At 45.6% G+C, this 27,067-nt stretch overlaps 44 pseudogenes; 42 read left to right on the forward strand and 2 right to left on the reverse strand.

The window, feature by feature from the left end:
• Positions 1 to 204: 204 nt before the first annotated feature.
• Positions 205 to 323, reverse strand: LOC148270288 (5S ribosomal RNA; annotated as a pseudogene).
• An 845-nt stretch (positions 324 to 1,168) lies between these two features.
• On the reverse strand, positions 1,169 to 1,287 carry LOC148270289 (5S ribosomal RNA; annotated as a pseudogene).
• A 1,214-nt stretch (positions 1,288 to 2,501) lies between these two features.
• LOC148270290 (5S ribosomal RNA) lies at positions 2,502 to 2,620 on the forward strand (annotated as a pseudogene).
• A 560-nt stretch (positions 2,621 to 3,180) lies between these two features.
• LOC148270291 (5S ribosomal RNA) lies at positions 3,181 to 3,299 on the forward strand (annotated as a pseudogene).
• A 560-nt stretch (positions 3,300 to 3,859) lies between these two features.
• On the forward strand, positions 3,860 to 3,978 carry LOC148270292 (5S ribosomal RNA; annotated as a pseudogene).
• Positions 3,979 to 4,539: 561 nt separating this feature from the next.
• On the forward strand, positions 4,540 to 4,658 carry LOC148270293 (5S ribosomal RNA; annotated as a pseudogene).
• A 562-nt stretch (positions 4,659 to 5,220) lies between these two features.
• Positions 5,221 to 5,339, forward strand: LOC148270294 (5S ribosomal RNA; annotated as a pseudogene).
• Positions 5,340 to 5,870: 531 nt separating this feature from the next.
• Positions 5,871 to 5,989, forward strand: LOC148270295 (5S ribosomal RNA; annotated as a pseudogene).
• An 876-nt stretch (positions 5,990 to 6,865) lies between these two features.
• Positions 6,866 to 6,984, forward strand: LOC148270296 (5S ribosomal RNA; annotated as a pseudogene).
• A 487-nt stretch (positions 6,985 to 7,471) lies between these two features.
• LOC148270297 (5S ribosomal RNA) lies at positions 7,472 to 7,590 on the forward strand (annotated as a pseudogene).
• Positions 7,591 to 7,797: 207 nt separating this feature from the next.
• LOC148270298 (5S ribosomal RNA) lies at positions 7,798 to 7,916 on the forward strand (annotated as a pseudogene).
• A 205-nt stretch (positions 7,917 to 8,121) lies between these two features.
• LOC148270299 (5S ribosomal RNA) lies at positions 8,122 to 8,240 on the forward strand (annotated as a pseudogene).
• Positions 8,241 to 8,800: 560 nt separating this feature from the next.
• On the forward strand, positions 8,801 to 8,919 carry LOC148270300 (5S ribosomal RNA; annotated as a pseudogene).
• Positions 8,920 to 9,161: 242 nt separating this feature from the next.
• On the forward strand, positions 9,162 to 9,280 carry LOC148270301 (5S ribosomal RNA; annotated as a pseudogene).
• Positions 9,281 to 10,196: 916 nt separating this feature from the next.
• LOC148270302 (5S ribosomal RNA) lies at positions 10,197 to 10,315 on the forward strand (annotated as a pseudogene).
• A 560-nt stretch (positions 10,316 to 10,875) lies between these two features.
• On the forward strand, positions 10,876 to 10,994 carry LOC148270303 (5S ribosomal RNA; annotated as a pseudogene).
• A 235-nt stretch (positions 10,995 to 11,229) lies between these two features.
• Positions 11,230 to 11,348, forward strand: LOC148270304 (5S ribosomal RNA; annotated as a pseudogene).
• A 560-nt stretch (positions 11,349 to 11,908) lies between these two features.
• Positions 11,909 to 12,027, forward strand: LOC148270305 (5S ribosomal RNA; annotated as a pseudogene).
• An 883-nt stretch (positions 12,028 to 12,910) lies between these two features.
• Positions 12,911 to 13,029, forward strand: LOC148270306 (5S ribosomal RNA; annotated as a pseudogene).
• Positions 13,030 to 13,235: 206 nt separating this feature from the next.
• On the forward strand, positions 13,236 to 13,354 carry LOC148270307 (5S ribosomal RNA; annotated as a pseudogene).
• Positions 13,355 to 13,912: 558 nt separating this feature from the next.
• Positions 13,913 to 14,031, forward strand: LOC148270308 (5S ribosomal RNA; annotated as a pseudogene).
• A 1,519-nt stretch (positions 14,032 to 15,550) lies between these two features.
• Positions 15,551 to 15,669, forward strand: LOC148270309 (5S ribosomal RNA; annotated as a pseudogene).
• Positions 15,670 to 15,874: 205 nt separating this feature from the next.
• LOC148270310 (5S ribosomal RNA) lies at positions 15,875 to 15,993 on the forward strand (annotated as a pseudogene).
• Positions 15,994 to 16,550: 557 nt separating this feature from the next.
• Positions 16,551 to 16,669, forward strand: LOC148270311 (5S ribosomal RNA; annotated as a pseudogene).
• A 235-nt stretch (positions 16,670 to 16,904) lies between these two features.
• LOC148270312 (5S ribosomal RNA) lies at positions 16,905 to 17,023 on the forward strand (annotated as a pseudogene).
• Positions 17,024 to 17,229: 206 nt separating this feature from the next.
• Positions 17,230 to 17,348, forward strand: LOC148270313 (5S ribosomal RNA; annotated as a pseudogene).
• A 208-nt stretch (positions 17,349 to 17,556) lies between these two features.
• On the forward strand, positions 17,557 to 17,675 carry LOC148270314 (5S ribosomal RNA; annotated as a pseudogene).
• Positions 17,676 to 18,234: 559 nt separating this feature from the next.
• On the forward strand, positions 18,235 to 18,352 carry LOC148270315 (5S ribosomal RNA; annotated as a pseudogene).
• Positions 18,353 to 18,912: 560 nt separating this feature from the next.
• LOC148270316 (5S ribosomal RNA) lies at positions 18,913 to 19,031 on the forward strand (annotated as a pseudogene).
• A 206-nt stretch (positions 19,032 to 19,237) lies between these two features.
• Positions 19,238 to 19,356, forward strand: LOC148270317 (5S ribosomal RNA; annotated as a pseudogene).
• A 530-nt stretch (positions 19,357 to 19,886) lies between these two features.
• LOC148270318 (5S ribosomal RNA) lies at positions 19,887 to 20,006 on the forward strand (annotated as a pseudogene).
• A 232-nt stretch (positions 20,007 to 20,238) lies between these two features.
• LOC148270319 (5S ribosomal RNA) lies at positions 20,239 to 20,357 on the forward strand (annotated as a pseudogene).
• Positions 20,358 to 20,561: 204 nt separating this feature from the next.
• On the forward strand, positions 20,562 to 20,680 carry LOC148270320 (5S ribosomal RNA; annotated as a pseudogene).
• Positions 20,681 to 21,241: 561 nt separating this feature from the next.
• On the forward strand, positions 21,242 to 21,360 carry LOC148270321 (5S ribosomal RNA; annotated as a pseudogene).
• A 236-nt stretch (positions 21,361 to 21,596) lies between these two features.
• On the forward strand, positions 21,597 to 21,714 carry LOC148270322 (5S ribosomal RNA; annotated as a pseudogene).
• Positions 21,715 to 21,950: 236 nt separating this feature from the next.
• Positions 21,951 to 22,069, forward strand: LOC148270323 (5S ribosomal RNA; annotated as a pseudogene).
• A 206-nt stretch (positions 22,070 to 22,275) lies between these two features.
• LOC148270324 (5S ribosomal RNA) lies at positions 22,276 to 22,394 on the forward strand (annotated as a pseudogene).
• A 209-nt stretch (positions 22,395 to 22,603) lies between these two features.
• On the forward strand, positions 22,604 to 22,722 carry LOC148270325 (5S ribosomal RNA; annotated as a pseudogene).
• Positions 22,723 to 23,283: 561 nt separating this feature from the next.
• On the forward strand, positions 23,284 to 23,402 carry LOC148270326 (5S ribosomal RNA; annotated as a pseudogene).
• A 528-nt stretch (positions 23,403 to 23,930) lies between these two features.
• On the forward strand, positions 23,931 to 24,049 carry LOC148270327 (5S ribosomal RNA; annotated as a pseudogene).
• Positions 24,050 to 24,524: 475 nt separating this feature from the next.
• On the forward strand, positions 24,525 to 24,643 carry LOC148270328 (5S ribosomal RNA; annotated as a pseudogene).
• Positions 24,644 to 25,206: 563 nt separating this feature from the next.
• Positions 25,207 to 25,325, forward strand: LOC148270329 (5S ribosomal RNA; annotated as a pseudogene).
• A 401-nt stretch (positions 25,326 to 25,726) lies between these two features.
• LOC148270330 (5S ribosomal RNA) lies at positions 25,727 to 25,845 on the forward strand (annotated as a pseudogene).
• Positions 25,846 to 26,375: 530 nt separating this feature from the next.
• On the forward strand, positions 26,376 to 26,494 carry LOC148270331 (5S ribosomal RNA; annotated as a pseudogene).
• The last annotated feature ends 573 nt before the right edge of the window (positions 26,495 to 27,067 follow it).

The raw sequence follows: 27,067 nt of genomic DNA on the forward strand, positions 1-27,067 counted from the left end.
ATCTCTCCTTCTCGTTCTAATATCAAGTAAAATGCCCCGGCACCGTGACTCACCTTTGTTTCCTAGTGCGTTCACACTTCACCTCTCCTTATCTTTCTAATATCAATTAAGATGCCCCTGTGTCTTGACTCGCATTTGCGTATAAACCAGCGGACCATAGGTCCAGTCGCGCGTAACGTCGAATGACCCATCTGAAAAAGAAAATGGGTGCAACACGAGAACTTCCCAGGAGGTAACCCATCCTTGTACTACTTTCGCCAAAGCACACTTAACTGCGGAGTTCTGATGGGATCCGGTGCATTTGTGCTGGTATGATCGCACCTGTTTCATTTCGTGCTGAAAATACATACACTCCTTCTCCTTCCCTCCCCCCTCCCATCATTTGTTTCCTTGTGCGTTCACACTGCACCTCTCCTTCTCGTTCTAATATCGATTAAAATGCCCCTCCTTCTTGACTCACATTTGCGTATAAACCACCGAACCATAGTTCCAGTTGCGTGTAACGTCGAACGACCCGTCTGAAAAAAAATTGGTGCTACTCTCGCCCATGCACACTTAACTGCGGAGTTTTGATGCGATCCGCTGCATTAGTGCTGGCATGATCGCAACTGCTTAATTTCGCGGTGCAAATACATACACTCCTCCTTTCTTCCCCCTCCCGTCATTTGTTTGCTTGTGCGTGCGCACTGCACCTCCCGTTCTCGTTCAAATGTCCAGTAAAATGCCACGACGCCGTGACTCATATTTGCGAATTAACTTGCGGACCATAATTCAAGTCGCGTGTAACGTCGAAAGAATCATCTGCAAAAAAATGGGTGCAACATGAGGACTTCCCATGAAAATGGGTGAAATATAAGGAGTTCGCAGGAGGTCACCCATCCTAGTACTACTCTAGCCCAACCACCCTTAACTTGCGGAGTTCTGATAGAATCTGTTGCATTAGTGCTGGTATGATCGCTCATGTTTCATTTTGCGCTGTAAATACATACACTCTTTCTCGTTCCATCCCCCCTCCCGTCATTTGTTTTCTTGTGCGTGCACTCTGCATCTCTCCTTCTCGTTCTAATACCAAGTAAAATGCCCCAGCACCGTGACTCACCTTTGCGAATGAACCAGCGGTTCATAATTCCATTTGCGCGTAACGTCGAACGACCCATCCGAAAAAAAATGGGTGCAACACGTGGACTTCCCAGGAGGTCACCCATCCGAGTACTACTCTCGCCGAAGCACACTTAACTACGGAGTTTTGATGGGAACCGGTGCATTAGTGCTGGTATGATCGCACCAGATTTACTACGTGCTGCAAATACATACACTCCTTCTCCTTTCTTCCCCCTCCCGTCATTTGTTTCCTGGTGCGTTCACACTTCACCTCTGTTTCTTGTTCTAATATCAATTAAAATACCCCTGTGTCTTAACTCACATTTGCGTATAAACCAGCGGACCATAGTTCCAGTCGCAAGTAACGTCGAACGACCCATCTGAATAAAAAAATGGGTGCAACACGAGAACTTCCTAGGAGGCAACCCATCCTTGTACTACTTTCGCCAAAGCACACTTAACTGCAGAGTTCTGATGGGAGGCAAACCATCCTTGTATGTATTTGCAGCGCAGAATGAAACATGAGTGATCATACCAGCACTAATGCAACGGATTCTATCAGAACTCCGCAAATTAAGGGTACTTGGGCGAGAGTAGTACTAGGATGGGTCACCTCCTTCAAAGTCCTTATATTTCACCCATTTTTTTTGTAGATGATTCTTTCGACGTTACGTGCGACTTGAATTATGGTCCGCATGTTTATTCGCAAATATGAGTCACGGTGCCGTGGCATTTTACTTTATATTAGAACGAGAACGGGAGGTGCAGTGCGCACACACAATGACACAAATGACGGGAGGGGGAAGAATGGAGGAGTGTATGTTTTTGCAGCGCAAAATTAAACAGTTGCTATCATACCAGCACTAATACACCGGATCCCATCAGAACTCCGCATTTAAGTGTTACCGGGGCATTTTACTTGATATTAGAACGAGAAGGAGATATGCAGAGTGCACGCACAAGGAAACAAATGACGGGAGGGGGGATGAAAGGAGAAATAGTGTATGTATTTGCAGCGCAGAATGAAACATGAGCGATCATACCAGAACTAATGCAACGGATTCTATCAGAACTCCATAAGTTAAGGGTGCTTGGGCGAGAGTAGTACTAGGATGGGTGACCTCCTGCGAAGTCCTTATATTTCACCCATTTTCTTGGGAAGTCCTCGTGTTGCACCCATTTTCTTGAGAAGTCCTCATTTTGCAGAAGATACTTTTGACGTTACGCGCGACTTGAATTATGGTCCGTAGGTTTATTCGCAAATGTGAGTCACGGCATCGTGGCATTTTACTTGATATTTGAACGAGAACGGGAGGTGCAGTGCGCACGCACAAGGAAACAAATGACGGGAGAGGGAAGAAAGGAGAAGGAGTGTATGTATTTGCAGCGCGAAATTAAACAGGTGTAATCATACCAGCACTAAAGCACCGGATCCCATCAGAACTCCGCAGTTAAGTATGCTTGGGCGAGAGTAGTACTCGGATGGGTGACCTCCTGGGAAGTCCTCATGTTGCACCCATTTCTTTTCGGATGGGTCGTTCGACCTTACGCGCGAATGGAATTATGAACAGCTGGTTCATTCATAAAGGTGAATCACGGTGCCGAGGCATTTTACTTGATATTAGAACGAGAAGGAGAGATGCAGAGTGCACGCAGAAGGAAACAAATGACGGGAGGGGGGATGGAAGGAGAAAGAGTGTATGTATTTGCAGCGCAGAATGAAATATGAGCTATCATACCAGCACTAATGCAATGGATTCTATCCGAACTACGCAGTTAAGGGTGTTTGGGCGAGAGTAGTACTAGGATGGGTGACATCCTGTGAAGTCCTTATATTTCACCCATTTTCTTGGAAAGTCCTCATGTTGCACCCATTTTTTTGCAGATGATTCTTTCGACGTTACGCGCGACTTGAATTATGGTCCGCGGGTTTATTCGTAAATGTGAGTTACGTCGCCGTGGCATTAAACTTGATATTTGAAATAGAACGGGAGGTGCAGTGCGCACGAACAAGGAAACAAATGACGGGAGGGGGAAGAAAGGAGAAGGAGTGTATGTATTTGCAGCGCGAAATTAAATAGGTGTGATCATACCAGCACTAAAGCACCGGATCCCATCAGAACTCCGCTGTTAAGTGTGCTTGTGCGAGAGAAGTACTCGGATGGGTGACCTCCTAGGAAGTCCTCGTGTTGCACCCATTTTTTTTCTTATGAGCCGATCGACGTTACGCGCGAATGGAATTATGAACTACTGGTTCATTCACAAAGGTGAGTCACGGTGCCGGGGCATTTTTCTTGATATTAGAACGAGAAGGAGAAATGCAGAGTGCACGCACAAGGAAACAAATGACGGGAGGGGGGATGGAAGGAGAAAGAGTGTATGTATTTGCAGGGCAGAATGAAAAATGCGCAATCATACCAGAACTAATGCAACGGATTCTATCAGAACTCCCCAAGTTAAGGGTGCTTGGGCGATAGTAGTATTAGGATGGGTGACCTCCTGCGAAGTCCTTATATTTCACCCATTTTCGTGGGAAGTCCTCGTGTTGCACCCATTTTTTGCAAATGATTCTTTTGACGTTGCGCGTGACTTGAATTATGGTCCGCAGGTTTATTCGCAAATGTGAGTCACGGCGCCGTGGCATTAAACTTGATATTTGAACGAGAACGGGAGGTGCAGTGCGCACGCACAAGGAAACAAACGACGTGAGGGGAAAGAAAGGAGATGGAGTGTATGTATTTGCAGCGCGAAATTAAAGAGGTGCGATCATACTAGCACTAAAGCACCGGATCCCATTAGAACTCCGCAGTTAAGTGTGCTTGGGCGAGAGTAGTACTCGGATGGGTGACCTCCTAGGAAGTCCTCCTGTTGTACCCCTTTTTTTTCGGATGGGTCGTTCGACGTTACGCTCGAACTGAATTATGAACCGCTGGTTCATTCGCAAAGGTGAGTCACGGTGCTGGGGTATTTTACTTGATATTAGAACGAGAAGGAGAGATGCAGAGTGCACGCACAAGGAAACAAATGACGGGAGGGGGGATGGAAGGAGAAAGAGTGTATGTATTTGCAGCGCAGAATGAAACATGAGCGATCATACCAACACTAATGCAACGGATTCTATCAGAACTTCGCAAGTTAAGGGTGCTTGGGCGAGAGTAGTACTAGGATGGGTGACCTCCTGCGAAGTCCTTATATTTCACCCATTTTCTTGGGAAGTCCTTGTGTTGCACCCATTTTTTTGCAGATAATTCTTTCGATGTTACGGGCAACTTGAATTAGGGTCCGCTGGTTTATTCGTAAATGTGAGTCACGGCGCCGTGACATTTTACTTGATATTAGATTGAGAACGGGAGGTGCAGTGCGCACGCACAAGGTAACAAATGACGGGAGGGGGAAGAGAGGAGAAGGAGTGTATGTATTTGCAGCGCAAAATTAAACAGGTGCGATCATACCAGCACTTATGAACCGGATCCCATCAGGACTCTGCAGTTAAATGTGCATGGGCGAGAGTAGTACTCAGATGGGTGACCTCCTGGGAAGTCCTCGTGTTGCACCAATGTTTTTTTCAGATGTGTCGTTCGACGTTACGCGCGAATGGAATTATGAACTGCTAGTTCATTCGCAAAGGTAAGTCACGGTGCGGGGGCTTTTTACTTGATATTAGAACGAGAAGGAGAGATGCAGAGTGCACGCATAAGGAAACAAATGACGGGAGGGGGGATGGAAGGAGAAAGAATGTATGTATTTGCAGCGCAGAATGAAACATGAGCGATCATACCAGAACTAATGCAACGGATTCTATCAGAACTCCATAAGTTAAGGGTGTTTGGGCGAGAGTAGTACTAGGATGGGTGACCTCCTGTGAAGTCCTTATATTTCACCCATTTTCTTTTGAAGTCCTCGTGTTGCACCCATTTTTTTGCAGAAGATTCTTTCGACGTTACGCGCGACTTGAATTATGGTCCGCAGGTTTATTCGCAAATGTGAGTCACGACGCCGTGGCATTTTACTTGATATTTGAACGAGAATGGGAAGTGCAGTGCGCACGCACAAGGAAACAAAGGACGGGAGAGGGAAGAAAGGAGAAGGAGTGTATGTATTTGCAGCGCGAAATTAAATTGGTGCAATCATACCAGCACTAATGCACCGGATCCCATCAGAACTCCGCAGTCAAGTGTGCTTGGGCGAGAGTACTACTCGAATGGGTGACCTCCTGGGAAGTCCTCATGTTGCACCCTTTTTTTTCCGGATGGATCGTTCGACGTTACGCGTGAATGGAACTATGGTCCTCTCGTTTATACGCAAATGTGAGTCAAGAAGCAGGGGTATTTTAATCGATATTAGAAAGAGAGGGAGAGGTGTAGTGTGAACGCACAAGGAAACAAATGATGGGAGGGGGGGAGGGAAGGAGAAGGAGTGTATGTATTTTCAGCACAAAATGAAACAAGCGCGATCATACCAGTACAAATGCACCGGATCCCATCAGTACTCCGCAAATAAGTGTGCTTTGGCGAAAGTAGTACAAGGATGAGTTACCTCCTGGGAAGTTCTCGGGTTGCACCCATTTTTTTTCAGATGGGTCGTTCGACGTTGCGCGCGATTAGAACTATGGTCCGCTGGTTTATACGCAAATGTGAGTAAAGACGCATGGGCATTTTTACTGATATTAGAACGAGAATGATAGGTGAAGTGTGAACGCACTAGGAAACAAATGACGGGAGGGGGAAGAAAGGAGAAGGAGTGTATTTATTTGCAGCGTGAAATGAAACAGGTACGATCATACCAGCACTAATACACCGGATCCCATCAGAACTCTGCAGTTAAGTGTGATTGAGCGAGAGTAGTACTCAGATGGGTGACCTCCTGGGAAGTCCTCGTGTTGTACCCATTTTTTTTCGGATGGGTCGTTCGATGTTACGCGCGAATGGAATTATGAACCGCTGGTTCATTTGTAAAGGTGAGTCACGGTGCCGGGGATTTTTACTTGATATTAGAACGAGAAGGAGAGATGCAGAGTGCACGCACAAGGAAACAAATGACGGGGAGGGGGATGGAAGGAGAAAAAGTGTATGTTACGCGCGAATGGAATTATGAACCACTGGTTCATTTGTAAAGGTGAGTCACGGTGCCGGGGATTTTTACTTGATATTAGAACGAGAAGGAGAGATGCAGAGTGCACGCACAAGGAAACAAATGACGGGAGGGGGGATGGAAGGAGAAAAAGTGTATGTTACGCGCGAATGGAATAATGAACCGCTCGTTCATTTGTATAGGTGAGTCACGGTGCCGGGGATTTTTACTTGATATTAGAACGAGAATGAGAGATGCAGAGTGCACACACAAGGAAACAAATTACGGGAGGGGGGATGGAAGGAGAAAGAGTGTATGTATTTGTAGCGCAGAATAAAACATGAGCGATCATACCAGCACTAATGCAACGGATTCTATCACAACTCCACAAGTTAAGGCTACTTGGGCGAGAGTTTTACTAGGATGGGTGACCTCCTGCGAAGTCCTTATATTTCACCCATTTTATTGGGGAGTCCTCATTTGCACCCATTTTTTTACAGATGATTCTTTTGACGTTACGCGCGACTTGAATTATAATCTGCAGGTTTATTCGCAAATGTGAGTCACGGCGCCGTGGTATTTTATTTGATATTAGAACGAGAACGGGAGGTGTAGTGCGCACGCACAAGGAAACAATTGACAGGAGGGGGAAGAAATGAGAAGGTGTGTATGTATTTGCAGCGCAAAATTAAACAGGTGCGATCATACCAGCACTAATGCACCGGATATCATCAGAACTCCGCAGTTAAGTGTGCTTGGGCGAGAGTAGTTCTTAGATGGGTGACCTCCTGGGAAGTTCTCGTGTCGTACTAATTTTTTTTCAGACGGGTCATTCAAAGTTATGCGCGACTGGAACTATGGTCAGCTGGTTTGTACGCAAATGTGAGTCAAGAAGCAGGGGCATTTTAATCGAAATTCGAACGAGAAGGAGAGGTGTAGTGTGAACGCACAAGGAAACAAATGATGGGAGGGTGGAGGGAAGGAGAATGAGTGTATATATTTTCAGCACCCATCAGTACTCCGCAGTTAAGTGTGCTTTAGCAGAAGAAATACAGGGTTGGGTTACCTCATGGGAAGTTCTCGTGTTACACCCATTTCTTTTTCAAATGGGTCGTTTGACGTTACGCGCGACTGGAACTACGGTCCACTGGTTTATACGCAAATGTGAATCAAGATGCAGGGGCATTTTTACTGATATTAGAACAAGAAGGAGAGGTGAAGTGTGAACGCACCAGGAAACAAATGACGGGAGGGGGAAGAAATGAGAAGTAGTGTATTTATTTGCAGCGCGAAATGGAACAGGTGCGATCATACCAGCATTAATGCACCGGATCCCATTTGAACTCCGCAGTTAAGTGTGCTTGGGCGAGAGTAGTACTGGGATGGGTGACCTCCTAGGGAGTCCTCGTGTTGCACCAATTTTTTTTTCAGATGGGTCGTTCGACGTTACGCGCGAATGAAATTATGAAACATTAGTTCATTCACAAAGATGAGTCAAGAAGCTGGGGCATTTTAATCGATATTAGAACGAGAAGGAGAGGTGCAGTGTGAACGGACAAGGAAACAAATGATGGGAGGGGGGAGGGAAGGAGAAGGAATGTATGTATTTCCAGCACGAAATGAAACAGGTGCGATCATACCAGCAAAAATGCACCGGATCCCATCAGAACTCCGCAGTTAAGTATGCTTTGGCGAACGTAGTACAAGGATGGGTTACCTTCTGGGAAGTTCTCGTGTTGCACCTTTTTTTTTTCAGATGGGTCGTTCGACATTACGCGCGACTGGATCTACGGTCCGCTGGTTTATACGCAAATGTGAGTCAAGACGCCGGGGCATTTTAATCGATATTAGAACGAGAATGAGAGGTGCAGTGTGAACGCATAAGGAAACAAATGATGGGAGGGGGATGGAAGGAGAAGGAGTGTATGTATTTGCAGCGCGAAATGAAACAGGTGCGATCATACCAGCACTAATGCACTGGATCTCATTAGAACTCCGCAGTTAAGTGTGCTTCGGCGAGAGTAGTACTCGGATGGGTGACCTCCTTGGAAGTCCTCGTGTCGCATCCATTTTTTTTCGGATGGGTCGTTCGACGTTACCTGCGAATGGAATTATGAACCGCTGGTTCATTCGCAAAGGTGAGTCACGGTGCTGGGGCATTTTACTTGATATTAGAATGAGAAGGAGAGATGCAGAGTGCACGCACAAGGAAACAAATGACGGGAGGGGGGATGGGAGGAGAAAGAGTGTATGTATTTGCAGTGCAGAGTGAAACATGAGCGATCATACCAGAACTAATGCAACGGATTCTATCAAAACTCCGCGGTTAAGGGTGCTTGGGCGAGAGTAGTACTAGGATGAGTGACCTCCTGCGAAGTCGTTAAATTTCACCCATTTTCTTGGGAAGTCCTCGTGTTGCACCCATTTTTTTATAGTTGATTCTTTTGACGTTACGCGCGACTTGAATTATGGTCCGCAGGTTTATTCGCAAATGTGAGTCACGGCGCCGTAGCATTTTACTTGATATTTGAACGAGAACGGGAGGTGCAGTGCGCACGCACAAGGAAACAAATGACGGGAGGGGGAAGAAAAGAGAAGGAGTGTATGTATTTGCAGCGCCAAATTAAACAGGTGCGATCATACCAGCACTAATGCACCGAATCCCATCAGAACTCCGCAGTTAAGGGTGCTTGGGCGAGAGTAGTACTAGGATTGGTGACCTCCTGCGAAGTCCTTATATTTCACCCATTTTCTTGGGAAGTCCTCGTGTTACACCCATTTTTTTTCAGATGATTCTTTCGACGTTACGCGCGACTTAAATTATGGTCCGCAGGTTTATTCGCAAATGTGAGTCAAGACGCATGGGCATTTTAATTGATATTAGAACGAGAAGGAGAGGTGAAGTGTGAACGCACCAGGAAACAAATGACGGGGGGGCGGGGGGGGAAGAAAGGAGAAGAAGTGTATGTACTTGCAGCGCGAAATGAAACAGGTGTGATCATACCAGCACTAATGCACCGGATCTCATCAGAACTCCGCAGTTAAGTGTGCTTGGGCGAGAGTAGTACTCGGATGGGTGACCTCCTTGGAAGTCCTCGTGTCGCATCCATTTTTTTTCGGATGGGTCGTTCGACATTACCTGCGAATGGAATTATGAACAGCTGGTTCATTCGCAAAGGTGAGTCACGGTGCTGGAGCATTTTACTTGATATTAGAATGAGAAGGAGAGATGCAGAGTGCACGCACAAGGAAACAAATGATGGGAGGGGGGATGGGAGGAGAAAGAGTGTATGTATTTGCAGTGCAGAGTGAAACATGAGCGATCATACCAGAACTAATGCAACGGATTCTATCAAAACTCCGCGGTTAAGGGTGCTTGGGCGAGAGTAGTACTAGGATGGGTGACCTCCTGCGAAGTCCTTAAATTTCACCAATTTTCTTGGGAAGTCCTCGTGTTGCACCCATTTTTTTGCAGTTGATTCTTTCGACATTACGCGCGACTTGAATTATGGTCCGCAGGTTTATTCGCAAATATGAGTCACGGCGCCGTGGCATTTTACTTGATATTTGAACGAGAACAGGAGGTGCAGTGCGCACGCACAAGGAAACAAATGACTGGAGGGGGAAGAAAAGAGAAGGAGTGTATGTATTTGCAGCGCCAAATTAAACAGGTGCGATCATACCAGCACTAATGCACTGAATCCCATCAGAACTCCGCAGTTAAGGGTTCTTGAGCGAGAGTAGTACTAGGATTGGTGACCTCCTGCGAAGTCCTTATATTTCACCCATTTTCTTGGGAAGTCCTCGTGTTACACCCATTTTTTTTTCAGATGATTCTTTCGACGTTACGCGCGACTTAAATTATGGTCCGCAGGTTTATTCGCAAATGTGAGTCAAGACGCATGGGCATTTTAATTGATATTAGAACGAGAAGGAGAGGTGAAGTGTGAACGCACCAGGAAACAAATGACGGGGGGGGGGAAGAAAGGAGAAGGAGTGTATGTACTTGCAGCGCGAAATGAAACAGGTGCGATCATACCAGCACTAATGCACCGGATCTCATCAGAACTCCGCAGTTAAGTGTGTTTGGGCGAGAGTAGTACTCGGATGGGTGACCTCCTTGGAAGTCCTCGTGTCGCATCCATTTTTTTTCGGATGGGTCGTTCGACGTTACCTGCGAATGGAATTATGAACAGCTGGTTCATTCGCAAAGGTGAGTCACGGTGCTGGGACATTTTACTTGATATTAGAATGAGAAAGAGAGATGCAGAGTGCACGCACAAGGAAACAAATGACGGGAGGGGGGTTAGGAGGAGAAAGTGTGTATGTATTTGCAATGCAGAGTGAAACATGAGTGATCATACCAGAACTAATGCAACGGATTCTATAAAAACTCCGCGGTTAAGGGTGCTTGGGCGAGAGTAGTACTAGGATGGGTGACCTCCTGCGAAGTCGTTAAATTTCACCCATTTTCTTGGGAAGTCCTCGTGTTGCACCCATTTTTTTGCAGTTGATTCTTTCGACATTACGCGCGACTTGAATTATGGTCCGCAGGTTTATTCGCAAATGTGAGTCACGGGGTCGTGGCATTTTACTTGATATTTGAACAATAACAGGAGGTGCAGTGCGCACGCATAAGGAAACAAATGACGGGAGGGGGAAGAAAAGAGAAGGAGTGTATATATTTGCAGCGCCAAATTAAACAGGTGCGATCATACCAGCACTAATGCACCGAATCCCATCAGAACTCCGCAGTTAAGGGTGCTTGGGCGAGAGTAGTACTAGGATTGGTGACCTCCTGCGAAGTCCTTATATTTCACCCATTTTCTTGGGAAGTCCTCGTGTTACACCCATTTTTTTTCAGATGATTCTTTCGACGTTACGCGCGACTTAAATTATGGTCCGCAGGTTTATTCGCAAATGTGAGTCAAGACGCATGGGTATTTTAATTGATATTAGAACGAGAAGGAGAGGTGAAGTGTGAACGCACCAGGAAACAAATGACGGGAGGGGGAAGAAAGGAGAAGGAGTGTATGTACTTGCAGCACAAAATGAAACAGGTGCGATCATACTAGCACCAATGCACCGGATCTCATCAGAACTCCGCAGTTAAGTGTGCTTGGGCGAGAGTAGTACTCGGATAGGTGACCTCCTGGGAAGTCCTCGTGTTGCACTCGTATTTTTTCGGAGGGGTCGTTCGACGTTACGCGTGAATGGAATTATGAACTGCTAGTTCATTCGCAAATGTGAGTCACGGTGCCGGAGCATTTTACTTAATATTAGAACGAGAAGGAGAGATGCATAGTGCAAGAACAAGGAAACAAATGACGGGAGGGGGGATGGAAGGAGAAAGAGTGTTTGTATTTGCAGCGCAGAATGAAACATGAGCGATCATAACAGTACTAATGCAACGGATTCTATCAGAACTCCGCAGTTAAGGGTGCTTGGTCGAGAGTAGTACTAGGATGGGTGACCTCTTGCGAAGTCCTTATATTTCAACCATTTTCTTGGGAAGTCCTCGTGTTGCACCCATTTTTTTGCAGATGATTCTTTCGACGTTACGCGCGACTTGAATTATGTTCTGCAGGTTTATTCGCAAATGTGAGTCACAGCACCGTGGAAGTTTACTTGATATTTGAACGAGAACGGGAGGTGCAATGCGCACGCACAAGGAAACAAATGACGGGAGGGGGATGAAAGGAGAAGGAGTGTATGTATTGGAAGTGCGAAATTGAACAGGTGCGATCATACTAGCACTAATGCACCAGATCCCATCAAAACTCCGCAGTAAAGTGTGCTTGGGCGAGAGTAGAACTCGGATGGGTGACCTCCTGGGAAGTCCTCGTGTCGCACCAATTTTTTTTTAGACATATCGTTCGACGTTACGCACGAGTGGAACTATAGTCCGCTGGTTTATACGCAAATGTGAGTCAAGAAGGAGGGGCATTTTAATCGATATTAGAACGAGAAGGAGAGGTGCAGTGTGAACGCACAAGGAAACAAATGATAGGAGGGGGGAGGAAAGGAGAATGAGTGTATCTATTTTCAGCACGAAATGAAACAGGTGCGTTCATACCAGCACAAATGCACTGGATCCCATCAAAACTTCGCAGTTATGTATGCTTTGGCAAGAGTAGTACAAGGATGGGTTACATCCTGGGAAGTTCTCGTGTTGCACCCATTTTTTTTTCAGATGGGTCGTTCGACGTTACGCGCGACTGGAACTATGGTCCGTTGGTTTATACGCAAATGTGAGTCAAGACGCAGGGGCATTTTAATTGATATTAGAACGAGAATGAGAGGTGCAGTGTGAACGCATAAGGAAACAAATAATGGGAGGGGGATGGAAGGAGAAGAAGTGTATGTATTTTCAACACAAAATAAAACAGGTGCGATCATACCAGCACTAATGCAACGAATTCTATCAGAACTCCGCAGGTAAGGGTGCTTAGGCGAGAGTAGTACTAGGATGGGTTACCTTCTGCGAAGTCCTTATATTTCAACCATTTTCTTTGGAAGTCCTCGTGTTGCACCCATTTTTGCAGATGATTCTTTCGATCTTACGCGCGACTTGAATTATGGTCCATAGGTTTATTCGCAAATGTGAGTCATGGCGCCGTGGAATTTTAGTTGATATATTAATGAGAACGGGAGGTGCCGTGCGCACCCATAAGGAAACAAATGACGGGTGGGGTAAGAAAGGAGAAGGAGTGCATGTATTTGCAGCGCGAAATTAAAGAGGTACGATCATACCAGAACTAATGCACCGGATCCCATCAGAACTACGTAGTTAAGTGTGCTTGGTCGGGAGTAGTACTCGGATGGGTGACCTCCCGGGAGGTCCTCTTGTTGCACCAATTTTTTTTTATACGGGTCGTTCGACATTACGCGCAACTGGAACTATTGTCCGCTGGTTTATACTCAAATGTGAGTCAAGAAGCAGGGGCATTTTAATCGATATTAGAACGAGAAGGAGAGGTACAGTGTGAACGCACAAGAAAACAAATGATGGGAGGGGGGAGGGAAGAAGAAGGAGTGTATGTATTTTCAGCACGAAATGAAACAGGTGCGATCATACTAGCACAAATGCACTGGATTTAATCAGAACTCCGTAGTTAAGTGTGCTTTGGCGAGAGTAGTACAAGGATGTGTTACATCCTGGGAAGTTCTCGTGTTGCACCCATTTTTTTTTAGATGGGTTGTTCGATGTTACGCGCGACTGGAACTATGGTCCGCTGGTTTATACGCAAATGTGAGTCAAGACGCAGGGGCATTTTAATTGATATTAGAACGAGAAGGAGAGGTGAAGTGAGAACGCACCAGGAAATAAATGAAGGGAGGGGAAGAAATGAGAAGGAGTGTATGTATTTGCAGAGCGAAACGAAATAGTTGTGATCATACCAGCACTAATGCAACGGATTCTACCAGAACTCCGCAAGTTAAGGGTGCTTGGGCGAGAGTAGTACTAGGATGGGTGACCTCCTGCGATGTTCTTATATTTCACCCATTTTCTTGGGAAGTCCTCATGTTGCACCCATTTTTTTGCAGATTATTCTTTCGACGTTGCGTGCGACTTGAATTATTGTCCGCAGGTTTATTCACAAATTGAGTCACAGAGCCGTAGCATTTTACTTGATATTTGAACGAGAACGGGAGGTGCAGTGCTCACGCACAAGGAAACAAATGACGGGAAAGGGATAAAAGGAGAAGGAGTGTATGTATTTGCAGCACGAAATTAAAAAGGTGCGATCATACCAGCACTAATGCACCAGATCCCATCAGAACTCCGCAGTTAAGTGTGCTTGGTCGAGAGTGGTACTCGGATGGGTGACCACCTGAGAAGTCCTCGTGTCGCACCAATTCTTTTTCAGACGGGTCGTTCGACGTTATGCGCGACTGGAACTATGGTCCGCTGGTTTATATGCAAATGTGAGTCAAGAAGCAGTGGCATTTTAATCGATATTAGAACGAGAAGGAGAGGTGCAGTGTGAACGCACAAGGAAACAAATGATAGGAGGGGGGAGGGAAGGAGAAGGAGTGTATGTATTTTCAGCGCAAAATGAAACAGGTGCGATCATACCAGTATAAATGCACCGGATCCAATTAGAACTCCGCAGTTAAGTGTGCTTTGGCGAGAGTAGTACAAGGATGTATTACATCCTAAGAAGTTCTCGTATTGCACCCATTTTTTTTTTCAGATGGGTTGTTCGACGTTACGCGCGACTGGAACTATGGTCCGCTGGTTTATACGCAAATGTGAGTCAAGACGCAGGGGCATTTTAATTGATATTAGAACGAGAAGGAGAGGTGAAGTGAGAACGCACCAGGAAACAAATGAAGGGAGGGGGAAGAAATGAGAAGGAGTGTATGTATTTGCAGAGCGAAATGAATCAAGTGCGATCATACGAGCACTAATGCACCGGATCTGAACTCCGCAGTTAAGTCTGCTTGGGCGAGAGTAGTACTCGGATGGGTGGTCTCCTGGGAAGTCCTCGTGTTACACCCATTTATTTTCGGATGCGTCGTTTGACGTTACTCGCGAATTGAATTATGAACCTCTGGTTCATTCGTAAAGGTGAGTCACGGTGCCGGGGCATTTTACTTGATATTAGAACGAGAAGGAGAGATACAGAGTGCATGCACAAGGAAACAAATGACGGGAGGGGGGATAGAAGGAGAAAGAGTGTATGTATTTGCAGCGCATAATGAAACATAAGCGATCATACCAGCACTAATGCAACGGATTCTATCAGAACTCTGCAAGTTAAGGGTGCTTGGGCGAGAGTAGTACTAGGTTGGGTGAGCTCCTGCGAAGTCCTTATATTTCACCCATTTTCTTAGGAAGTCCTCGTGTTGCACCCATTTTTTTACAGATGATTCTTTCGACGTTACGCGTGACTTAAATTATGGTCCGCAGGTTTATTCGCAAATGTGAGTCACGGCGCCGTGGCATTTTGCTTGATATTAGAACGAGAAGGGGAGGTGCAATGCGCACGCACAAGGAAATAAATGACGGGAGGGGAAGAAATGAGAAGGAGTTTATGTATTTGTAGCGCGAAATTAAACAGGTGTGATCATACCAACGATCCCATTAGAACTCCGCAGTTAACTGTGCTTAGGCAAGAGTAGTACTCGAATGGGTGACCTCCAGGGAAGTCCTCGTGTCGCACCAATTTTTTTTAAGACGAGTCGTTCGACGTTACGCGAGACTGGAACTAGGGTCCGCTGTTTTATACGCAAATGTAAGTCAACAAGCAGGGGCATTTTAATCGATATTAGAATGAGAAGGAGAGGTGCAGTGTGAACGCACAAAAAAACAAATGATGGGAGGGGGGAGGGAAGGAGAATGAGTGTATGTATTTTCAGCACGAAATGAAGCAGGTGCGATCATACCAGCACAAATGCACTAGATCTCATCAGAACTCCGTAGTCAAGTGTGCTTTGGCGAAAGTCGTACAAGGATGGGTTACCTCCTGGGAAGTTCTTATGTTGCACCCTTTTTTTTTCAGATGGGCCATTCGACTTTACGCGCGACTGGAACTATGGTCCGCTGGTTTATACACAAATATGAGTCAGAACGCAGGGGCATTTTAATTGATATTTGAACGAGAAAGAGAGGTCAAGTGTGAATGCACCGGGAAACAAATGACGGGAGGGGGAAGAAAGGATAAGGAGTGTATGTATTTCCAGCGCGAAATGAAACAGGTGTGATCATACAAGCACTAATGCACCCGATCCAATCAGAACTCTGCAGTTAAGTGTGCTTGGGCGAGAGTAGTACTCGGATGGGTGACCTCCTAGGAAGTCCTCGTGTTGCACTCATTTTTTTTCCGATGAGTCGTTCGACGTTACGCGCGAATGAAATTATGAACCGCTGGTTCATTCGCAAAGGTGAGTCACGGTGGCAAGATATTTTACTTGATATTAGAACGAGAATGAGATATGCAGAGTGCACGCACAAGGAAACAAATGACGGGAGGGGGGATTGAAGGAGAAAGAGTGTATGTATTTGCAGCGCAGAATGAAACATGAGCGATCATACCAGCACTAATGCAGCGGATTCTATCAAAACTCGATGGTTAAGGGTGCTTGGGCGAGAGTAGTACTAGGATGGGTGACCTCCTGCGAAATCCTTATATTTCACCCATTTTCTTGGGAAGTCCTCGTGTTGCACCAATTTTTTTGCAGATGATTCTTTCGACGTTACGCGCAACTTGAATTATGGTTCGAAGATTTATACGCAAATGTGAGTCACGGCGCCGTGGCATTTTACTTGATATTAGAACGAGAACGGGAGGTGCAGTGCGCACGCACAAGGAAACAAATGACAGGAGGGAGAAGAAAAGAGGAGTGTATGTATTTGATGCGCGAAATTATACAGGTACGATCATACCAGCACTAATACACCGGATCCAGTCAGAACTCCGCAGTTAAGTGTGCTTGGGCGAGAGTAGTACTCGGATGGGTCACCTCTTGTGAAGTCCTTATATTTCACCCATTTTCTTGGGAAGTTCTCGTGTTGCACCCATTTTTTTTCAGATCGGTCTTTCGACGTTACGCGCGACAGGAACTATGGTCCGCTGGTATATACGCAAATGTGAGTTAAGACGCAGGGGCATTTTAATTAATATTAGAATGAGAAGGAGAGGTGAAGTGTGAACACACCAGGAAACAAATGACGAGAGGGGGAAGAAAGGAGAATGAGTGTTTGTATTTGCAGCGCAAAATTAAATAGGTGCTATCATACCAGCACTAATGCACCGGATCCTATCAAAACTCCGCAGTTAAGTGTGCTTGGGCGAGAGTAGTACTCGGATGGGTGACCTCTTAGGAAGTCCTCGTGTTGCACCAATTTTTTTTCACACGAGTCGTTCGATGTTACGCGCGACTGAAACTATGGTCCGCTGGTTTATACGCAAATGTGAGTCAAGAAGCAGGGGCATTTTAATCAATATTAGAACTAGAATGAGAGGTGCAGTGTGAATGCACATGGAAACAAATGATGGGAGGGGGGAGGGAAGGAGAAGGAGTGTATGTATTTTCAGCACGAAATGAAACAGGCGCGATCATACCAGCACAAATGCACCGGATCCCATTAGAACTACGCAGTTAAGTGTGCTTTGGCGAAAGTAGTATAAGGATGGGTTACCTCCTGGGAAGTTCTCGTGTTGCACCTATTTCTTTTTTTTAGATGGGTCGTACCATGTTACGCGCGATTGAAACTATGGTCCGCCGGTTTACACGCAAATGTGAGTCAAGACGCAGGGGCATTTTAATTGATATTAGAATGAGAAGGAGAGGTGAAGTGTGAACGCACCAGGAAACAAATGACGGGAGGGGGAAGAAAGGAGAAGGAGTGTATGTATTAGCAGTGCAAAATGAAACAAGTGCGATCATACCAGCACTAATACACCAGATTCAATCAGAACTACGTAGTCAAGTGTGCTTGGGCGAGAGTAGTACTCGGATGGGTGACCTCTTTGGAAGTCCTCGTGTTGCACCCATTTTTTTTCGGATGGGTCGTTCAACTTTACACGTGAATGGAATTATGAACCGCTGGTTCATTCGCAAAGGTGAGTCACTTTGTTGGGACATTTTACTTGATATTAGAACGAGAAGAAGAGATGCAAAGTGTACGCACAAGAAAACAAATGACGGGAGGGGGATCGAAGGAGAAAGAGTGTATATATTTGCAGCGCAAAATGAAACACGAGCGATCATACCAGCACTAATGCAACGGATTATAGCAGAACTCTGCAGTTAAGCATGCTTGGGCGAGAGTAGTACTAGGATGGGTGACCTCCTGCGAAGTCGTTATTGTTCACCCATTTTCTTGGGAAGTCCTCATGTTGCACCTATTTTTTTGCAGTTGATTCTTTCGACGTTACGTGCAACTTGAATTATGGTCCGCAGGTTTATTCGCAAATGTGAGTCAAGACGCAGGGGCATTTTAATTGATATTAGAATGAGAAGGAGAGGTGAAGTGTGAACGCACCAGGAAACAAATGACGGGAGGGGGAAGAAAGGAGAAGGAGTGTATGTACTTGCAGCGCGAAATGAAACAGGTGCGATCATACCAGCACTAATGCAACGGATCCCATCAGAACTCCGCAGTTAAGTTTGCTTGGGCGAGAGTAGTACTCGGATGGGTGACCTCCTGGGAATCCTCGTGTTGCTCCTATTTTTTTTCGCATGGGTCGTTCGACGTTACGCACGAATGGAATTAAGAACCGCTGGTTTATTCGCAAAGGTGAGTCACAGTGCCGGGGCATTTTACTTGATATTAGAACGAGAAGGAGAGATGCAGAGTGCACGCACAAAGAAACAAATGACGGGAGTGGGGATGGAAGGAGAAAGAGTGTATGTATTCGCAGCGCAGAATGAAACATGAGAGATCATACTAGCACTAATGCAACGGATTTTATCAGAACTCCGCAGGTAAGCGTGCTTGGGCGAGAGTAGTACTAGGATGGGTGACCTCCTGCGAAATCCTTATATTTCACCAATTTTTTTGGGAAGTTCTCATGTTGCACCAATTTTTTTGAAGATGATTCTTTCGACGTTACGCGCGACTTTAATTATGGTTCGCAGGTTTATTCGCAAATGTGAGTCACGGCGCCGTGGCATTTTACTTGATATTAGAACGAGAACGGGAGGTGCAGTGCGCACGCACAAGGAAACAAATGACGGGAGGGGGAAGAAAGGAGAAGGAGTGTATGTATTTGCAGCGCGAAATTATACAGGTACGATCATACCAGCACTAATGCATCGGATCCCATCAGAACTCCGCAGTTAAGTGTGCTTGGGCGAGAGTAGTACTCAGATGGGTCACCTCCTGGGAATTCCTCGTGTCGCACATTTTTTTTTTCAGACGTGTCGTTCGATGTTACGCGCGACTAGAACTATGGTCCACTGGTTTATACGCAAATGTGAGTCAAGAAGTAGGTGCATTTTAATTGATATTAGAACGAGAATGAGAGATGTAATGTGAACGCACAAGGAAACCAATTATGGGAGGGGGGAGGGAAGGAGAATGAGTGTATGTATTTTCAGCACAAAATGAAACTGGTGCCATCATACTAGCACAAATGCACCGGATCCCATCAGAACTTCGCAGTTAAGTGTATTTTGGCGAAAGTAGTACAAGGATGGGTTACCTCCTGGGAAGTTCTCGTGTTGCACCCATTTTTTTTTTCAGATGGGTCGATCAACGTTACATGCGACTGGAACTATGGTCCGCCGGTTTATACGCAAATGTGAGTCAAGACACAGGGGCATTTTAATTGATATTAGAATGAGAAGGAGAGGTGAAGTGTGAACGCACCAGGAAACAAATGACGGGAGGGGGAAGAAAGGAGAAGGAGTGTATGTATTAGCAGCGCAAAATGAAACAGGTACGATCATTCCAGCACTAATGCACCGGATTCCATCAGAACTACGCAGTCTAGTGTGCTTGGGCGAGAGTAGTACTCGAATGGGTGACCTTCTAGGAAGTCCTCATGTTGCACCCATTTTTTTCGGATGGGTCGTTCGACGTTACGCGCGAATGGAATTATGAACCGCTGGTTCATTCGCAAAGGTGAGTCACTGTGCCAGGATATTTTACTTGATATTAGAACGAGAAAGGGAAATGCAGAGTGCACGCACAATGAAACAAATGACGGGAGGTAGATCGAAGGAGAAAGACTGTATGTATTTGCAGCGCAGAATGAAACACGAGTGATCATACCAGCACTAATACAACAGATTCTATCAAAACTCCGCAGTTAAGCGTGCTTGGGTGAGAGTAGTACTAGGATGGGTGACCTCCTGCGAAGTCCTATAGTTCACCCATTTTCTTTAGAAGTCCTCGTGTTGCACCTATTTTTTTGCAGTTGATTCTTTCGACATTACGCGCGACTTATATTATGGTCTGCAGGTTTATTCACAAATGTGAGTCAAGACGCAGGGGTATTTTAATTGATATTAGAACGAAAGGAGAGGTGAAGTGTGAACGCACCAGGAAACAAATAACGGGAGGGGGAAGAAAGGAGAAGGAGTGTATGTACTTGCAGCGCGAAATGAAACAGGTGCGATCATACCAGCACTAATGCAACGGATCCCATCAGAACTCCGCAGTTAAGTTTGCTTGGGCGAGAGTAGTACTCGGATGGGTGACCTCCTGGGAAGTCCTCGTGTTGCTCCTATTTTTTTGCAGTTGATTCTTTCGACATTACGCGCGACTTATATTATGGTCTGCAGGTTTATTCACAAATGTGAGTCAAGACGTAGGGGTATTTTAATTGATATTAGAACGAAAGGAGAGGTGAAGTGTGAACGCACCAGGAAACAAATAACGGGAGGGGGAAGAAAGGAGAAAGAGTGTATGTACTTGCAGCGCGAAATGAAACAGGTGCGATCATACCAGCACTAATGCAACGGATCCCATCAGAACTCCGCAGTTAAGTTTGCTTGGGCGAGAGTAGTACTCGGATGGGTGACCTCCTGGGAAGTCCTCGTGTTGCTCCTATTTTTTTTCGCATGGGTCATTCGACGTTACGCACGAATGGAATTAAGAACCGCTGGTTTATTCGCAAAGGTGAGTCACGGTGCCGAGGCATTTTACTTGATATTAGAACGAGAATGAGAGATACAGAGTGCACGCACAAAGAAACAAATGACGGGAGTGGGGATGGAAGGAGAAAGAGTGTATGTATTTGCTGCGCAGAATGAAACATGAGCAATCATACCAGAACTAATGCAACGGATTCTATCATAACTCTACAAGTTAAGGGTGCTTGGGCGAGAGTAGTACTAGGATGGGTGACCTCCTGCGAAGTCCTTATATTTCACCCATTTTCTTGGGAAGTTCTCGTGTTGCACCCATTTTTTTTCGGATGGGTCGTTCGATGTTACGCATGAATAGAATTATGAATCGTTGGTTCATTCGCAAAGGTGAGTCACGGTGCCGGGGCATTTTACTTGATAATAGAACGAGAAGGAGAGGTGAAGTGTGAACGCACCAGGAAACAAATGACGGGAGGGTGAAGAAAGGAGAAGGAGTGTATGTATTTGCAGCACGAAATGAAACAGGTGTTATCATACTAGCACTAATTCATCGGATCCCATCAGAACTCCGTAGTTAAGGGTGCTTGGGCGAGAGTAGTACTAGGATGGATCACCTCCTGCGAAGTCCTTATATTTCACCCATTTTTTTGGGAAGTTGTCGTGTTGCACCAATTTTTTTTTCAGATGGGTCTTTCGACGTTACGCGCGACGGGAACTATGGTCCGCTGGTTTATACGCAAATGTGAGTTAAGACGCAGGGGCATTTTAATTGATATTAGAACGAGAATGAGAGGTGAAGTGTGAACGCACCAGGAAACAAATTACGAGAGGGGGAAGAAAGGAGAAGGAGTGTATGTATTTGCAGCGCGAAATGAAACAGGTGCGATCATACTAGCACTAATGCACCGGATCCATCAGAACTCCGTAGTTAAGGGTGCTTGGGCAAGAGTCGTACTAGGATGGGTCACCTCCTGCGAAGTCCTTATATTTCACCCATTTTCTTGGGAAGTTGTCGTGTTGCACCAATTTTTTTTTCAGATGGGTCTTTCGACGTTACGCGCGATAGGAACTATGGTCCGCTGGATTATACACAAATGTGAGTTAAGACGCAGGGGCATTTTAATTGATATTAGAACGAGGAGGAGAGGTGAAGTGTGAACGCACCAGGAAACAAATGACGGGAGATAGAGGAAAGGAGAAGGAGTGTATGTATTTGCTGCGCAAAATTAAATAGGTGCTATTATACCAGCACTAATGCACCGGATCCCATCAAAACTCCGCAGTTAAGTGTGCTTGGGCGAGAGTAGTACTCAGATTGGTGACCTCTTAGTAAGTCCTCGTGTTGCACCAATTTTTTTTCACACGGGTCGTTCGACGTTACGCGCGATTGGAACTATGGTCCGCTGGTTTATACGCAAATGTGAGTCAAGAAGCTGGGGCATTTTAATCGGTATTAGAACAAGAAGGAGAGGTGCAGTGTGAACGCACAAAGAAATAAATGATGGAAGGGGGGAGGGAAGGAGAATGAGTGTATGTATTTTCAGCACGAAATGAAACAGGCGCGATCATACCAGCACAAATGCACCTGATCCCATCAGAACTTCGCAATTAAGTGTGCTTTGGCGAAAGTAGTACAAGGATGGGTTACCTCCTTGGAAGTTCTCGTGTTGCACCTATTTCTTTATTTTTAGATGGGTCGTACGACGTTACGCGTGACTGGAACTATTGTCCGCCGGTTTATACACAAATGTGAGTCAAGACGCAGGGGCATTTTAATTGATATTAGAACCAGAAGGAGAGGTGAAGTTTGAACGCACCAGGAAACAAATGACGGGAGGGGGAAGAAATGAGAAGGAGTGTATGTATTTGCAGCGCGAAATGAAACAGGTGCGATCATACTAGCACTAATGCACCGGATCCCATCAAAACTCCGCAGTTAAGTGTGTTTGGGCGAGAGTAGTACTTAGATGGGTGACCTCCTGGGAAGTCATCGTGTTTCACTCATAATTTTTCGGATGGGTCGTTCAACGTTACGCGCGAATGAAATTATGAACCACTGGTTCATTCGCAAAGGTGAGTCACGGTGCCAGGGCATTTTACTTGATATTAGAACGAGAATGAGAGATGCAGAGTAGACGCACAAGAAAAAAAATGACGGGAGGGGGAATGGAAGGAGAAAGAGTGTATGTATTTATAGCGCATAATGAAACATGAGCGATCATACCAGCACTAATGCAACGTATTCTATAAGAACTCCGCAAGTTAAGGGTACTTGGGCGAGAGTAGTACTAGGATGGGTGACCTCCTGTGAAGTCCTTATATTTCACCCATTTTCTTGGGAATTCCTTGTTTTGCACCTATTTTTTTGCAGATGATTCTTTCGACGTTACACGCGACTTGAATTATGGTTCGCAGGTTTATTCGCAAATGTGAGTCACGGTGCCGTGACATTTTACTTGATATTTGAACAAGAACGGGAGGTGAAGTGTGCACGCACATGGAAACAAATGACGGGAGGGGGAAGAAAGGAGAAGGAGTGTATGTATTTGCAGCGCGAAATTAAACATGTACGATCATACCTGCACTAATGCACCGGATCCCATCAGAACTCCGCAGTTGAGTGTGCTTGAGCGAGAGAAGTACTCGGATTGGTGACCTCTTGGGAAGTCCTCGTGTCGCACTTATATTTTTTCAGATGGGTCGTTCGACGTTACGTACAACTGGAACTTTGGTCCACTTGTTTTTACGCATATGTGAGTCAAGAAGCAGAGGCATTTTAATCGATATTAGATGAGAATGAGAGGTGCAATGTGAACGCACAAGGAAACAAATGATAGGAGGGGGGTGGGAAGGAAAAGGAGTATATGTATTTTTAGCACGAAATGAAATAAGTGTGATCATACCAGCACAAAGGCACCGGATCCAATAAGAACTCCGCAGTTAAGTGTGCTTTGGTGAAAGTAGTACAAGGATGGGTTATCTCCTGGGAAGTTCTCGTGATGCACCCTTTTTTTTCAGTTGGGTCGTTCGACGTTACACGTGACTGGAACTATGGTCCGCTGGTTTATACGCAAATGTGAGTCAAGACGCAGGAGCATTTTAATTGATATTAAAACGAGAAGGAAAGGTGAAGTGTGAACGCACTAGGAAAAAAATGAAAGGAGGGGGAAGAAAGGAGAAGGAGTGTATTTATTTATAGCGCAAAATGAAACAGGTGCGATCATACCAGCACTAATGCACCGGATTCCATAAGAACTCCGCAGTTAAGTGTGCTTGGGCGAGAGTAGTACTCGGATGGGTGACCTCCTCGGAAGTCCTCGTGTTGGACCCATTTTTTTTCGGATGAGTCGTTTGACGTTACGCGCGAATGGAATTATGAACCGTTGGTTCGATCGCAAAGGTGAGTCACAGTGCCAGGGCATTTTACTTGATATTAGAACGAGAATGAGAGATACAGAGTGCACGCACAAGGAAACAAATGACGGGAAGGGGGATGGAAGGAGAAAGAGTGTATGTATTTGTAGTGCAGAATGAAACATGAGCGATCATACCAGCACTAATGCAACGGATTCTATCAGAACTCCGCAAGTTAAGGATTCTTGGGCGAGAGTAGTACTAGGATGGGTCACCTCCTTCGAAGTCCTTATATTTCACCCATTTTTTCGTAAAGTCCTCGTGTTGTGCACCATTTTTTTGTAGATGATTCTTTCGACATTACGCGCGACTTGAATTATGGTCCGCAGGTTTATTCGCAAATGTGAGTCGCGGCGCCGTGGCATTTTACTTGATATTAGAACGAGAACGGGAGGTGCGATCATACCAGCACTAATGCACCATATTCCATCAAAACTCCGCAGTTAAGTGTGCTTGGGCGAGAGTAGTACTCGGATGGGTGACTTCCTCGAAAGTCCTCGTGTTGCACCTATTTTTTTTCGGATGGGTCGCTTGACGTTACGCACGAATGGAATTATGAACCGCTATTTCGATCGCAAATGGTGAGTCACGGTGCCAGGGCATTTTACTTGATATTAGAACGAGAATGAGAGATGCAGAGTGCACGTACAAGGAAACAAATTACGGGAAGGGGGATGGAAGGAGAAAGAGTGTATGTATTTGCAGTGCAGAATAAAACATGAGCGATCATACCAACACTAACGCAACGGATTCTATCATAACTCCGCAAGTTAAGGGTTCTTGGGCGAGAGTAGTACTAGGATGGGTCACCTCCTTCGAAGTCCTTATATTTCACCCATTTTTTTAGGAAGTCCTCGCGTTGTGCACCATTTTATTATAGATGATTCTTTCGACATTACGCGCGACTTGAATTATGGTCCGCAGGTTTATTCGCAAATGTGAGTCATGGCGCCGTGGCATTTTACTTGATATTAGAACGAGAACGGGAGGTGCAGTTCGCACACACAAGAAAACAAATGACGGGAGGGGGAAGAAAGGAAAATGAGTGTATGTATTTGCAGCGCAAAATTAAACAGGTGCAATCATACCAGCACTAATCCACCGGATCCCATCAGAACTCTGCAGCTAAGCATGCTTGGGTGAGAGTAGTACTCGGATGGGTGACCTCCTGAGAAGTCCTTGTGTTGCACCCATTTTTTTTTGGATGGGTTGTTTGACGTTACGCACAAATGGAATTATGAACCGCTGGTTCATTCGCAAAGGTGAGTCATGGTGTCAGGGCATTTTACTTGATATTAGAACGAGAATGAGAGATGCCGAGTGCACGCACAAGGAAACAAATGACGGGAGGGGGGATGGAGGGAGAAAGCGTGTATGTATTTGCAGCCATTTTTTTTTAGATGGGTCGTTCGACATTACGTGCGACTGGAACTATGGTCCACTGGTTTATACGCAAATGTGAGTTAAGACGCAGGGGCATTTTAATTAATATTAGAACGAGAAGGAGAGGTGAAGTGTGAACGCACCAGGAAACAAATGACGGGAGGGGGAAGAAAGGAGAATGAGTGTATGTATTTGCAGTGCGAAATGACACAGGTGCGATCATACCAGCACTAATGCACCTGATCCCATCAGAACTCCGCAGTGAAGTGTGCTTGGGCGAGAGTAGTATTCAGATGTGTGACCTCCTGGGACGTCCTCGTGTTGCACCAATTTTTTTTCGGATGGGTCGTTCGACGTTACGCGCGAATAGAATTATGAACCGCTGGTTCATTCGCGAAGGTGAGTCACGGTGCCGGGACATTTTACTTTATATTAGAACGAGAAGGAGAGATGCAGAGTGCACGCACAAGGAAACAAATGACGGGAAGGGGGATGGAAGGAGAAAGAGTGTATGTATTTGAAGCGCAGAATGAAACATGAGCGATCATACCAGAACTAATGCAACAGATTCAATCAGAACTCCGCAGTCATGTGTGCTTGGGCGAGAGTAAAACTCGTATGGGTGACCTCCTGGGAAGTCCTCCTATCGCACTTATTTTTTTCAGACAAGTCGTTCGACGTTACGCGCGACTGAAACTATGCTCCGCTGGTTTATACGCAAATGTGAGTCAAGAAACAGGGGCATTTTAATCGATATTAGAACGAGAAGGAGAGGTGCAGTGTGAACGCACAAGGAAACAAATGATGGGAGGGGGGAGGGAAAAAGATGGAGTCTATATATTTTCAGCACCAAATGAAACAGATGTGATCATACCAACGCTAATGCACCGGATCCCATCAGAACTTCGCAGTTAAGTGTGTTTGGGCGAGAGTAGTACTCAGATGGGTGACCTCCTGGGAAGTCCTCGTGTCGCACCCATTTTTTTTCGGATGGGTCGTTCGACGTTACGCGCGAATGGAATTATGAACCGCTGGTTCATTCTCAAATGTGAGTCACGGTGTCGGGGAATTTTACTTGATATTAAAACGAGAAAGAGGAATTATGAACCGCTGGTTCATTCTCAAAGGTGAGTCACGGTGTCGGGGAATTTTACTTGATATTAAAACGAGAAAGAGAGATGCAGAGTGCACGCACAAGTAAACAAATTACGGGAGAGGGGATGGAACTAGAAAGAGTGTATTTATTTACAGCGCAGAATGAAACATGAGCGATCATACCAGCACTAATGCAACGGATTCTATCAGAACTCTGCAGTTAAGGGTGCTTGGGCGAGAGTAGTACTAGGATGGGTGACCTCCTGCAAAGTCCTTATATTTCACCCATTTTATTGTGAAGTCCTCGTGTTGCATCCATTTTTTTGCAGATGATTTTTTCGACGTTTCGCGCGACTTTAATTATGGTCTACAAGTTTATTCACAAATGTGAGTTACGGCGCTGTGACATTTTACTTGATATTAGAACGAGAATGGGAGGTGCTGTGCGAACGCACAA

This window comes from Carica papaya, chromosome 1 (genome assembly GCF_054855325.1).
Source record: "Carica papaya isolate Zhongbai chromosome 1, ASM5485532v1, whole genome shotgun sequence".
Classification (NCBI taxonomy): domain Eukaryota; kingdom Viridiplantae; phylum Streptophyta; class Magnoliopsida; order Brassicales; family Caricaceae; genus Carica; species Carica papaya.